Source organism: Cricetulus griseus, chromosome 6 (assembly GCF_003668045.3).
Source record: "Cricetulus griseus strain 17A/GY chromosome 6, alternate assembly CriGri-PICRH-1.0, whole genome shotgun sequence".
In the NCBI taxonomy this organism is placed as follows: domain Eukaryota; kingdom Metazoa; phylum Chordata; class Mammalia; order Rodentia; family Cricetidae; genus Cricetulus; species Cricetulus griseus.
The window spans coordinates 152,794,908-152,805,076 of NC_048599.1; positions in this window are offsets into that span (position 1 = coordinate 152,794,908).

Sequence of the window (10,169 nt, forward strand, 5' to 3'; positions counted from 1 at the left end):
TCATTTGTTCACTGATTGGACTTTTGTGGAATCACTACTTTGGCCTGTTGTCAGTGACCTGTCTGGGATAAATAGACATTGTTCACATCTCAGGAACTCAAAACAGCCCAGCACTTCACTGTAGATCACTGTCATGACTTGTTTATGTTGAGTGCTTATCTGCATGTATATATATGCACAAAGGCCAGAAGAGGACATCAGATCTGGAACTGGAATTACAGTTGAGAGCCACCATGTGGATAATGGGAACCAAACTTGGGTCCTGTGCAAGAGTTTCAAGTTTCCCTAACCACCCAACTTTTTAAATTGGGTTCTTTCTTTTCTTGATTTTTGTTGTTGTTTGTATATTCTATATCCATTGATCAACCTGTTTCCATGTCAATACCATGCTGTTTTTATTACAATATTTCTGTAGGTCAACCTGAAATCTGGGACGGTGATACCCTCCAGCAATCCTGTTTTTTTGGTTTGTTTGGTTTCTTCCCCCTCTGTTACCATATGAAGTTTAAGATTATTTTTCTTTCCATTTTTGTGAAAAATTGTATTGAATCTGTAGATTCCTTTTGGTAGGATGGCCATTTCACAATATTACTCTTACTGAACCATGAGCATGGGATTTTCCATCTTCCAATATCTTTTTTCAATGCCTTCAAGTTTCACCTAGCGTTCTTGGGTGGAAGTTGGGGGGCCTGGCATGCCATCTGCAGAGCTCCCTGAGTGAGCTGGGGTGGCAGCGCAGTGAGAATGCTATCCTGCTGAGCACTGGTTTGTGTTGAGTGACAGCTGAGGCAGCAGCAGGGGGGTGCCCTGGTTGAGCTGGGGTGGGCGTCCCGTGGGAGTTGGGAGAGCAGGGTTGCTGTGGACTGCAATGGAGCAGCCTCAGTGCTTTGTAGCCTGGGAGTGTAGATTGCAGACCCGGCTGTGAGTCATGGCTCTGAGACAAACACTGACCCACAGGAAGAGAAAAATAGTATAAAGAAGATAAATATGGGAAAGCTAATTTATTCACAATTTGGGCCAGAACTGAGAAGACAACCATTCTCAAGTTTTTGTTTATGCTTCTTTTTTTTTCCATTCCAAAGGTAAAACTATTCCAGAGGGATAGAACAAAAGCTAGGACATAAGCACATGTACATTTGCCTCTGGACTCCAGTCAGAGCTGGGCCTGGTGCTTTTGTGCAGGGGCCTTCCGATCCCAGAATGCTATTTCTGTAGGTCACTGGAGCTCAGAAGATTAGATTTAAAATTAAATAATTAAATAAATAAACCTTAGACTCTAATTGTATTCTTAGGATATATATATATATATAATATATATATATATATATATATATATATATGTGGGCCAGTGCTGTCATCTTCTGACCCTATGGACATGGTGTCTGTGATTGACAGATGATTAAAATGATGCTACTTCCATATTGGAACATGTTATTTGAGCCATGTTTGGAATTGAGTCTCAGGAAACCAGTAAATTAGATTGTTTGGGAAATGTCTGTTGACTTTCAAGGTAGTGACATTTCCAGGAGCCTAAGATACCTCAGTGACTGGAAAGTAAAACTACAGTTTTGTGGTAATCAGAGGATACTGAACATTATTGATGTCAGTGACCTAATTCTGGTGTAGTAGAGGCCACTCCTTATCGACAGGTCTACGAATAGAGGCCCTGGTGCACACATGTACGCGTTTTCCAAACCACACCAGAGATTGGGTCTGTGAATTTAAGTAGTGTGTCAGAAAACAATAGGCTGTGTGGCATGTCATGGATGGACACAGAACTAGTCTAGAAACAGAATAGGAACCAGAAATGGCCATTACCCCCCACCCCCAGCTTCTAAGTCGGGGGTGTGCTGACCATATGAGACAGTAGGAACAGTGTGTCATGTGACTGATCCCTGCCTGCTCTTCTACCCCATGACCACAGGGTAAATTAAGGAATAGCATCCAGCTCAATACTAAGGTTCTTATATATGACTGAAATGGTGTGTGGAATTTAAATAAAAATGAAGTAGGCAGCTTGCTGGTTTTGATGTGTATTTGCCATGTGCCAAGCAGATACCTGGTCTTGAGCCTTATCCTTGAGCCAGTGCTAGCGACCATCCCTGCATCCTCACTTAGGAAATAACCAGGTTAGACTCTGATGACAAGAGCGGCCTCTCCTGAGCCTGCTCTGCCAAGTCTGCAAGGAGACCCTCACTTGGATCCTGAGAGGTCCATGTTGGATCTGTGGTCACTTGGTCATTGACTTCCTGGAACTTCCCAGTGTCTCTGCAGATCCACGGTCATGCCACATCATCCAGACTGCAGTACTCAGGTGATAATACCACAGCTGCCCTCCACCCAGCACCTCTGCTTAGAACCTCTTGTTGCAACCCAGCTTCTAGCTCTTGTGGAAATCACATCTCCTAGCAAGAGTTTACCAGTGAAGACATGCCTGCTGATGTGAAATTATCCCAGGAACCCCAGAGACTGGGAGCGCAGGAGCGGGAGAGGTCATGTGAGGTAAGCAGGACCTTCCCCAGGTTCAGATCTCCAGAGCTAGAGAGACACAGGAGGCAGCAGGTCCTGGGCTCCCAGAAGTGGTTTAGTGGAGCACAGGAGTCAGATGCCCCAACCTTATCTTTTCATGGCATGCTGATTGTGCTACCTCTTGGGTTCTTCATTTAAATTTGTCCATGTGCCCAGTGACTTCCTGTAGAGTCCATTTTTCTGCACCCCAGCTTGAAGAAGGCAACTACAGACCAAGGGAATTTTCCCACTCAAGTGCAGCTTGATAAACCAGTGAGTTTATTGTGGTTACTTAAGTGGCATTAGTAACCCGTGCAGCTGTTTCACTGAAAAGCCCCATCCCAGCATGGGGGAAGAGACATGGCTGCTAAAAAAATCCCAGAGTTTCCTGTGCAGCTGCGTGGAGCTTCATGACTGAAGATTCTCCTCTCCTCATCCTCACTCCCCAACTGAGTATTTCAGTCCAGAGAAATAGCAGCTACCCAACAGCTAAGCCCTCATTGAGCCATCTCTCCAGCCCTTGCATATCCTGTTTTTGCAAGTTTCTAGGAGAACAGACGCTCATCTAACACTGAATCCCAATGATCAGGCACAAACACAGCCTATATAATGCTACTTAACAAATGTCAAGGTGTTTGTATTGTGTTAAAGTTTAGAGAGACTTGTGTCTGGCATCCTTGAAAAGGAAAACAACTTGAATATACAATAGCAAGACTTTTTTTGTTTTTAAAGTAAGCTTCCTTCATCCCTAGAATGGAACATGAAATGGGTGTTTATAAGAAGCCTAATGATGCATCCTGGTGAGGTCACTACCAACCCAGCCCTGTATGTCATGTCCTAGTCCTCAATGAAGCACCCATCATTCATGTTACAGAGGTGGATGTCCTTTGAGGATGTGACTGTGACCTTCAGCCAGGAGAAGTGGCAGCAACTGCACTCTGCCCAGAGACACCTGGACCAGGACGTGATGCTGGAGATCTACAGCCACCTCTTGGCAGTGGGTGAGCACAACTGGCCCGGGGATCTGGGACGGGCTCCAGTGGGGATCTCCTTCCTTCTTTTCACAGAACATGGTGGAACATAAAAAGTATTTAATGATTTTTGCCATGGAAGTCCTGCAGTTTAATTCCTTTTTGGATCCCTAAATATTACATTAGGTTCAGTGGGAAATGTTGGCTTTTATGACAAAACAGGGCAAAGCTTCACTGGATAAGCTAGAACCCAAGAAGTCATTTTTTAATCTGTCATCCTTCCGATTCACAGTGTGGAGGTCATCTTCAGGATCAAGAAAGGAAAGGAGGCACAGATGGGGAAGGCTGAGTTCACATACCAGAGGTGTCCAGTGAGTGACCATTACCCACGCAGAGGAGGATTAGTGTTCCAGGGCCATTGTCAGTCTATTTTCTTGCCCAGTGGGCATGTAGGTTGTTTTCTGCTTCCGATATCTACGATCAGTGCCAGATGCATTACATTATGAATACAGATGTGGGCCACTGTGAGACTTGGTCAGAAGTGGACATTAGAAACTGCCCAGCTTCTTTGTGGAGATCAGGGTGCCTTAGTTGGTTAACTCAACTTCATCCTCCTTATGGTCCATGTACAGCCTCATACACAAACATAAAAGGACTTGTGTTTGCACATCTTGTCAGTCAACTTGAACAGCAGGCACATGGTTTATGTGTCATCCATGTGATATTATAAATAGGCCTTGCTTTTCTACTTTTATTTTTCTAGTAGAGCACCTAATTTTATGTCGGCTGACTCAGTTTCCTGTTTATGCCTTTCTTTTGTTTTAGTTTATCATTTTGTGGTCATGTAGTTTTGCCTAGTTCTTGTTCATTTTTTCTTACATTCACTGATGCTCTTTTCTCTACTGGATCTTTCATTTCCTCGAATGTTCCCATGGCAATGCTTCCTATGGAAACTGCTTCAAAGGACCCAGTCACACTGAACATCGCAATTGTATTGTAATGATTCCTGTGTTCATTTCTACAGTCCTGTTGCTGACACTGTATCTGCTACCATGTTTAGCTGCTTGGAGAACCATTCCCACAAGACAGTCTCCTTCTTTAGTGTGCATGCATGTGTGAGTGTGTGTGTGTGTGTGTGTGTGTGTGTGTAGATCCAAGAATGCCAGTGTGTAGAAGTCAGAGGACAACTTATAAAAGTTGGTTCTCTCCTTCCACCACTTGGGTTCTGGTGATCAAACTCAGATTGTCAGGCTTGGCCATCTCACCATCCTTTCTCCCTTGCTTTCTGAGACAGGCTCTCACTGAACTTTAACTTTTGTCACATTGTTGTTAAGCCTGAGGATACTAGTTTTGGACAGATGGATGGATGGATGATGGAATGATAGATAGATAGATAGATAGATAGATAGATAGATAGACAGATAGAATTAAGTTTCCAAAGATAGGCAGAAGGTATTCTTCTCATCAATTTTAGAAGGAGCTTTTCAATATCTGTTTATGGAAACTCAAAGGAATGAATTCTAATCCAACCAATGGTGGCATGAGATGGGAAGAGCATCCCTGGTGCCGTTGTTCTGTTTAATGCAGGGCCTCCTGAAATACAAGCCAGCATGCAGGTCTGGAGAGTAACTGCTTTTGAAATTTAGACACAGTGATCTTACCATAGATGACAGGTAACACTGGAGGTTAGTTTTTGACACACAATTACAGGTACTGGTCCAGGAAGCAGTTTTGAACTGGAACAAAGGATCAGACAAACAAATTTCATTGTCAGTAGAGGATATGAGGAAGCTTTAGAGTAAATTGGATATTTCCATGTCCACATGAAGATATATCTGAGAGTTATAGAAAAGCTTTTCAGCATGGCTCTGATAGGCTACATCAGTAGTAAACTAATATCATTGTACATTTATATGATTTCTACAACATGAAAAGTTAGAGATACTCTAAGCATATGTCTTGGGCTATATAATGTAAAATCAAGAACATAAGCAAAGCCAATATATGTGTAAAGTTCTGTCTAAGAGTAATGAAGTATCTGGGCATGCAATTACTGCTATACTTGCAACACTTTGGAGGTGGAGGCAGGAAGACCCAGAATTTCAAAGTTACCCTCAGCCACATAGTTAATTTAAAACTAACCTATGCTACATGAGTCCTTATCTAAAAATACAAACAAAATAATGAAAACTTAAGGGTCTGGATCCTAGCTCAGGGGTAAAGTAGCTGTAGCATGAGTAAGACCATAGAATCAATTCCCAACAACATAGGACAAAAAGAAGGACAAAAGTCAAAACACATGAAATGGGTAAAGGACACTAATATGCATCTCTCCACAGCTGATGAAATCCTCGGCTCTGATCCCCTCCTTCACCCTTGGTTCTTTTCTAAGAGTACCCTGGATTTGTTTTTTTCTACCTTGCTTTCCCTACCACATCTAAGAATCTGTATACTCTATATAAAGTTGACCTGATTGCCTTTCTCCAAACCTTTTCCAAACCTTTCTCCAAACCTGGTTGCCTTTCTTCCTTGCAGAGGAGCAAGGTGATTTGGGCCATTTCCTGAAACAGTCTATTCTTCAGTTTTTTAATCTCTAAAAAAATGAGAGTAGGTATAGTTGCCACAGTTGGTATGTCCATAGCATAGCTGCCTGACACTTGGGTGCTGTAAGCATGCGTGTCTGCACACCATACAGGCTGGGGGATACTCTACTCATTGTTGACATCAGCAACATCATTAGTGTCAGGCTCAGACTTCTCTGTAGTCACTCCATGGGATTCCATTCTGTTACTGTGCCTGTTCCTTCTTTGCTTTCTCTTCCTAGAAGGGGAATCTGAGCTTGACACTCCATCACAGAGTTTCTGAGAAAGTTTCAGTTCAAACTAATAGAGCAAGTGAAGTCACAAGAGATGGTTCATGGTGTTCTGTTTTACAAGAGCTGTGGTAGAATGTTGACTCTACAAAGAGAGATCAGCAAAATCAGATCCCACCTTTGAGTCCTGATACCCTCCTCAAAAAGAAAATACTGAGCACAGACAGCCTCTGTGAATGTAGAGAGTCTGGAGAAACCATTGCTTTGGTGAACAAGGACTTTCAAAATGTTCATTTTCAAAAGGTTTTAACCCTAACCTCAAAGCAAATGGTCAGAATCAAAGCAGAATCACAAAACAGCTGAATGACACGGTTGGTTGCATCTATTCCACTCTTCACACAAGGCTCTTGTAATGCTAAATGTAGGATTTCTCATAGAGAGAAATCATACAAAGCTAATCAGTTTGAAGCAGTTAATCGTGAGTGACCACTTGAGCAACTCGGAAGTCAGTCTCTGGGGAAACCACCTGAGTGCACTGAAGGTGGAGGAAAGGTCTTCAGTGGCAGGTCATATTTCCATAAACACTGGACAGCACACACTAGGGAGAGACCTTCTGTCACAAATGTGACATCCTATCAAGGAACTCACATAGGAGAGAAAAGCCTCAAAATGTCCTGACTGGGAGATGTTATACTCGTATATCCCACCTGCAGTTGTGTATTCAAGTCACACTGGGGAGAAGCCTCATGCGTGTCCAGACTGTGGGAGACTTTTCTGTCACAAATCCCACCTGCAGGTCCATCATCGAATTCACACTGGAGAGAAACCTATGAATGTCATGACTGTGGGAAGTCATTTGAAGATACACAGTCAAATTCACACTGGTGAGAGGCCTTATGTGTGTTCTGGATGTGGGAATGCCTTCTACCAAAAGTCAATCCTCAGCACTCACCAGAGAGTTCACACAGGGCAGAAACCCTACAATTGTAGGGACTGTGGGAAAGCTTCCTCTGCTAAGGCCCAACTCCAAGTCCATGAAGGAATTCACACAGGAGAGAAACCTATGTGTACACAGAATGTGGGAAGGCTTTTAGTGCCAGGCCAGGTTTCCATACACATAAGGTGACTCACACTAGGGACAGGCCTTTAGTATGTCCCAAATGTGGAAAGTCCTTTCTCCAGAAATCAGAGTTGACATCCCATCTTCAAACTCACATTGGGGAGGAGCCTTATGGCTGTCAGGACTGTGGAAAGCCATTCAGTAAAACATCCCACCTGAATGTCCATCACCACATTCACACGGCAGAGACCTTACGAGAGTTTCGAGTGTGGGAAGACCTTCTGCTGGAAAGTCTGTCAGTCTGTACCAGAAAATCCATACTGCAGAAAAACACCACATATGTAGTGAGTGTGGGAAAGCCTTTAATCAGAAGTCAGTACTCAGAACGCATCAGAGAATTCACACTGGTGAGAAGACTTACAAATGCAGTGACTGGGAAGGCCTTGACTTCTAAGAGCCAACTCCAAGATCACCAGTGAGTTCACACAGGCAAGAAGTTGTATGTGTGTTCTGAATGTGGGAAGGCCTTCAGTAGCAGGTCATCTCTGCAGAGACATCACTTGACACACTACGGAGAGGCCGTTTGTCACAAATGAGGACAGCCTTTCCTCTAGAAGTCACTATTGTCACCATCAGCAGCCACACTGGAGTGCCTTAGGAATGCCATTAGTGTGGGGAACTGTCCCACAATGCACAGGTCTGAGGAAACCTGTTGCCATCACAGCACTGTGGCTAGCTATTTAGCGGTGCATCCCAGCTAAAGGTGCATGATCAAATCGGTTACACGTAGACGCTGCATTTTCATTCCAACGGCAGATCAAATTGCAATAGACCCAAGCAGCTCATAGCAGGGACAATTCTTGCGCCAGTTCCCTGAACCCAAAATGATTCTAGGTGTTGTAGTAAGCTCTCCCTCAGACTTCAGGACATTTGGGCTGATCCTCTTCACTGACATCCACAGAGTTGACCTGGCTGAGGTTGGAGTAGATACCCCCATTTGGATTTCCTGAGCAAGAGACGTGGACCAACAAGGGCAGCTCTTCTCTCACCTTTGAGCTGTCTTGTGTTAAGAGGTGCAAAAAAATGAGATGGAGTCTGGATGGGTAATAGGAATGCCCCCACAACCGACACACTTGTATCCCCAGAAATGACTACAGGAGGCCCTGTGATGTTCTATCCTTAGGACACAAGGTCCTTGCCAGTGCAGCCCTTTCACTTTTATACCTAGCACCACATGGCCCAGTCTAGTTCTTTGCATGCAGCCTTTTCTGTTGCAGATGCCACAGAGGAGAGACCAGTCCAAAGCTCTTCAGTGCCATGCCACATTTGTGAAGGCAGTAACTGCCTTGCGCAGATGTCTAGCCATGTCTACTCTAGCCCCTTCAAGCCCACCAGTATTACCAGACATGAGCAGTTCTGCTCCAGGGAACAAGTCAACATTTACAAGTCTCTGTTGTGGTCTGTAGAGTGGGGCTAGTGTTTAGATTGGCCTTGACTTGTCCTATAACAACATGTATAGACGAGGGTGTGTCATGCTCAGCCTTTGGTGCTAAGACTAGACCATGTTCTCACAGCTGTAGTTCCCACACTATTTGTATGTTTTCTGCACTTTCTTCCCCCACCACTGAGTCCTAGGAAACCTTAGTGGTTTCCATATTAGTGGTCTCCTGCATAACCTACCCTTGATGTGCCTGTCTGTACAACCTCACTGGTTTGATCAGAGCAGGCCTCAACTCCTCTGTTGGGCCTCTTAGGACTAGGGATCCAGCACTGGGTACCTGAGCATCACGTCCTCCGTGTTGCAAGGACTGTATATATGCTTATCCAAGGGAGAAAAGACAGGATGTGAGAAGCAGGACTTTGACACCTGACCCTGCTTCCCCTGACAGCCACTAGAACCATCTCTGCTATGGGCAAGCCAGGCTTGTCAGTCAGCTACAGGTACTCAGCCTGTCCTAGCATTTTCCTCAGACAGGCACCCCAGGTCCCCAACATTGGCCCTGCAACCAAAGGGACACATTTATCTGGGTTATTTTCTCCATGGTTATACTAACTCCAAGGAACATCTCTTGAAAGGTGAGATTGGTTGCAATCTTAGTCGTGAGAAGAGCTGACATCCTGCAGATAGAAGACATCCCCTGCTCTCAGACTGAGGGCACAGAGCATAGTGAGTGACTGGCACAGCCAGAATCCAGGGTTTCTGGGATGTGATGAGGGCTAGTGAAGGGGAGACATGCAGGGTCAAGAATGCAACCAGGTGCAGTAAGCCCCTGCTGTCCTGCCCTTAGCCAGTCCCAGGACAACCTTGTAGTGCAGGTCAATGATGACTTACCTGCTACAAGCATGGGTGTCTGCTATAGTAGTTCCATTTCAAGCTTTTTTTCCCCTGCCTGAAAGATGATTATCTCCTGTGAAACTGATATCCATGGAGTGAAGGTGGAATTTGCCCTGGGTCAGTGTAATTGTGGCCACTGAAGTCTTATCCTATCAATCCTTGTATGAATCAGTTGCCAGAGATAGATACAGTACGAAATAGAAACATGGGATAGAATTATCAGTGGGGCTCAAGGTACTGAATGGCTGCTGTTTCTCATATTTTGATGGGGAATCATAGATTCCATGTCAGAAGCCATGTCCTGGGGAGATTGACTCAGTCTAAATCCCTGTTCCCAAGCTCACCTGCCTGGAACAGGCTCATCAACATCATGGTGGGGGCGTCTGGGTCCTGGGCAAAGGGAGGGCACACTGTGGGGCTGGAGATGCTGTGAGAGAGCCAGAGTCCTTGTTTACAGAAGGTAAATCTCAGACCCACAGGTGG